We start from the raw sequence: 4,340 nt of genomic DNA, 5'->3' as shown, positions 1-4,340 counted from the left end.
AAACAATGAGCTGATAAAACGGGATTAGCATATGCTGCATTAGGGGTGGACTAACGAGCAGCTCGGCTCGTTAAGCTTATGTTCGTTAAGGCTCGGCTCGTTAATTTCGTTAAGATTAACAAGCAGAAAACCCTGCTCAGCTCGGCTCGTTTGAAGCTTGTTAAACTCGTGAGCGCTCGTCAACAGATTATAATGTGCTGCTATGATATATAGGATGAATGTGTAGGTGTGGTTTTCAAGATAAAATATGGTGACTATAAAAAGAAATGCAGTAGTTTGTTGCCTCATATGTTTATTAGATTGAATAGATGTAATGAGGTGCTACAAAAGTTCTTCACATAAGATAAAAATATGTGTTGTGTTGTTACTAACGAGCTACTCGTGAAACTTGTTAGCTCGCTCATTAAGCTCGTTCAGCTTAATGAGCTGAAATCAATAATTGGCTCTGTTTATTAAGAAACGAGCTACGAGCTTAACGAGCCAAACTATCGAGCGCTCATTAAGCTCGCAAGTTACGAGCTTTTGGTCCAGCCCAGAAGCACAACAATGCCTTTTTTCTCCTTTGCAACGCACGGACATAATTGCTAATAATTAATAATATATTGTTGTGTGCACACTCGATGCAGAAACCCCGAGGGTATTCCCCTCTTTGAAAATAAAAACTAATGCGAGTTCCATGACCATAATCTAGGTATTCATGTGTCCAATGACCAGCGTGAATATTGGGGACGAGTCCAGTGATCACGGATGAATGAATTTATCTCGGAGATTATGAATATCTTTTCCTTGGAAATGCAGATTGTGACTGCAGATGAGATGTTCCTAGTTAAGGAGCATCTACTCTTTTCCCAGGCTTGATATTCTTTGGAGGCTGCCTGGGCACGGACAATAGTTTCACCGAGTTCTCGAAGCAGTGGTGGAAGCCGAAATGCGGGTAGCGCTGGTACCACGTCTTCTGCTGCTCGTGAGTGTCCCAGTGCTCACCGCTACTGCTCCTCCCGTACTTGTGCACCCAACCGGAGCCGTTGTGGCCCTCGCCCCAGGTGCGGTTCCACCGGTCCCCGTATTTGCCTTCCCACCAGGTCTCCCCCTGCTTCACGCCGTGGCCGTTACGGTCGAAATGCTCATCCCACTTGTCACCCCATTTCGACCACCCGTCGCCCTCTGACCGCTCGGCCCATTTGTCCGTGTATTTCACGCTGCCTCCGCTGCCATCATACGTCTCACCCCACCTGCAGAGGATCAAATACTGGGCTTCAGCAATAGTATCTTATTTTATTGCAAAGAGAAAAGCTAAGCTTAATTATCATACAGAGCATGGAACCATGGACAAATAAAATTATTATAAATAAAGCTACTGATGATTCTCATACCTTTCATGCCAAACATGAGCATGCCCAACATCCAACGTAGTGTTTGGATCCAAGCTGCACCATTTATCAGCCGATTTTTCAGCTTTACCGCTTGAATCATACTGCTCCCACCATTTCTCTTGCCACTGCTCCCCTTTGCCATTCTTTCCCCACTTGTCTGCGCTCTTCTCCATATGCATAAGACCAGATGTGAAATCCTGAAATGGTTTAAAATGCAGCCACTTGATTAAACTCTCATCGATGTATACAGGCATGGCATAGTATCTCATCGATGCAGCTCCTAATAGGTCACACAGTGAATGCTGTGCAATGACCTGAGCAGGCACCATTTGAAAAGTTAATAGAAGTACTAATTTAATATATACTGCATGTTTTATACGCCGCACAGTGAGCGGATACTGCTACTCATGGTACACCACCGGAGTATCGAATTAGAGAAAAATTCACCTGCCACATGGACTCCTTCCAGTATTCCCGCCAAACATTGCCCCTAGCATCACGACCGGACTTCTCGGAACCTAATTCTTTATGATCAAACCGGTCTGAAGCCTCCCAGTACTTGTCTTCGAATTCAACAGAACCATCAGGACTTACTCCCCTGATTACAGTCCACTTACAAACAACACCATCAGGCCTCTGTTCTACACCGGTCTCCTTCCACCACTTTGAACCATCTGGGTCTATCCCATGGGACGACTTATCATCACTTGTACTGAGAGCTCTAGCCGCCTCAGCTGCATTATTTGAGAACTGCGTTTCAAATGCTTCCTCTGCATCAACAACAGGCATGGCCCCGGAATCTACATTCTCAGGCTCTGCAAATGACTGGAAGGGAGGGAGAGATCGATCTTCCTTCTTCTCAAAGAAGGAGGTCACGAACGGAAGGGATAAGAAGTCTGCTGACCGTTCCTTTTCCATTAACATCTCAGGCTGACTGGAGAAGGAATCCACTTTCTTTGATGGTTTCAAAACAATATTGTTTTCTCTCGGTTCACTGCTGGTGTCTACGGGTGGTAACCACGACCAGAAATCCGGACCAGGAGTACCAAGCTTGGAAGGATATGAATCCCCAGAGTTTGTCACTGAGTAAATAAGAGATTACTGGTGTCAGAGCAGAAGCATAATTTTACATGGAACGGAGGATGTTGTAATAACTAAATGTTCGCAGTTAAAAAGCACTCCAATAATACTAAGACTAACCACAATGGAGAGTAACATACATTAGTAACATACACGTATTCCTAGACTATGTTACTACCTTCATAGTGGGTAGTAACATAAGTGTGGTAACATGCATAGCTTCATTTATTAGGTTATAGACTCATATTGCATTGGGACATGTGATGTTACAGTAACTAGCTAAGTTACTACTACTACCTCTCTCCTCATTAACTCACTGCCACATAAGCAAATTTGCTGAGTTGGACTCGATGTTACTGCTGAAGTTACTCCCACTGTGGCTAGTCTAATGGTGTCCTTTATAAAACAGTATTCTTCTCAAGAATGCTCTATACAATGTCACAAAATGGACATAGCTTAAGACCTCAATTTATAAAATCAACACGGTATTATCATAACTGATCCAGTATCCACATCATCTTCAAAGTAAAGCACGAATAATACTGTCCAACTCAACTGATAAATCCACTTAAGCCCTGCTTGGATCCTCGTTTTTCTCCACTTACACCCGTAAAAATTACAGATCTCTGTCCGTCGTTTTGGTTTCCAGCCGGAAATAACTCTTGGCATGTAAATTACACCCGGAAATTTAATACACGTGTATTAATTTACATCCATACCAAGCGCGGCCTTAGCCCTTACCAGAATACCACTGAGCACGAGTAAGTCCTATGTCAGTGTGTGCTATTGGTAGGAATTGAGACACTGGAGAGATATCATTCATCGTTTCCCATTTTAGTTTCAGTTGACAATTTCACCCCTAATTTTATTGGATTTATTTGTTGGATTGGCCGTTTATGCCAAACTCTTTTGAACTACTACTACCTTTGCTTATGTCAGGCTAAAAGGGAAACTTCTTTTACGCGAAAAGCGAAGCTAGTGCGACGTTCACGGGAGAACTCACGTGCGCCTGCTGGTCGTACCTTTTGCCGACTGCGACGCCGCCGGTACGCTCCCCTGCCCGGAGCCCTGATCCTCAGGCCCCTTTGCAGCCTTGCGCGAACCAAAAACGTCGCCCGACCCTGTCACTCTGGTGGCCGCCGCCACCTTCTGCGGCTGCGGCGTTGGCGAGGACTGCGGCGGTTCCTTGAGTACAGCGCGCGCGGCGGCGAGAGCGGCGGCGGCGCGGTCGATGACCTGGGTGCGCTGCACGCGGTCGCGCTCCTCCCGCGGCACCCGCAGCATCTCCTCGAACCGCGCCGTCCTCCGCTCCACGTCCGCCTGCTGGGGGCCCTCCGCCTCGGCAGGCGGCGGAGACGCCTGCAGCCTGTACGCAAGCTCCGCCGAGCGTCTCTCACGATTCACCGCCTTCTTCCACATGTCCAGGTACGACGGCCCCCGCCTCGGCCCCCATCCCCGGAGACCGCGCGGACGACGACGACACGCTGCCCGGCTCCACGTCGGGCATGGGGGAGGAGGAGGCGGCCGCGCAAGCGATAGAGGTGGGGAGCGGCGGGAATGATGGGGGCGGAGTTGGTCGCCATTCTGCTGGACTCCGAGTGGAGAGATCAGAGGAGCCGAGAAGTGTGTGCGAGAGTGTGGAGGAGAAGGAGAGGGTGGGCCCTGTTGTCTGCTTCACATGGAAGGGGAAGAGAGCGAGCGGTTCAGCGGATGAGGTCGGTTGCTGCGTGCGCCTCGGCCTCCAGGTGGCGTCTTCAGCGGGCCGCTCTCCGCCGTTGGTTCCCTCGGCTGAATGGACGGGTCGGGAGTGGCCTGTGAATCGAACGGGATTCTGCTCGATCCGGGGGCGAGCGATTCTACTCGGAAGCAGTTCAGTTTCTGGCTTTT

General features: G+C 48.5%; 1 pseudogene; it reads right to left on the bottom strand.

Moving 5' to 3' along the window:
• Nucleotides 1-574: 574 nt before the first annotated feature.
• Nucleotides 575-4,098, bottom strand: LOC123085944 (uncharacterized; annotated as a pseudogene).
• Nucleotides 4,099-4,340: the final 242 nt, after the last annotated feature.

The sequence above is a fragment of the Triticum aestivum genome, chromosome 4A (assembly GCF_018294505.1).
Source record: "Triticum aestivum cultivar Chinese Spring chromosome 4A, IWGSC CS RefSeq v2.1, whole genome shotgun sequence".
NCBI classification, from domain to species: domain Eukaryota; kingdom Viridiplantae; phylum Streptophyta; class Magnoliopsida; order Poales; family Poaceae; genus Triticum; species Triticum aestivum.
Note: the sequence above shows the minus strand (reverse complement) of the source record. Positions and strands in the feature narration are given on the sequence as shown.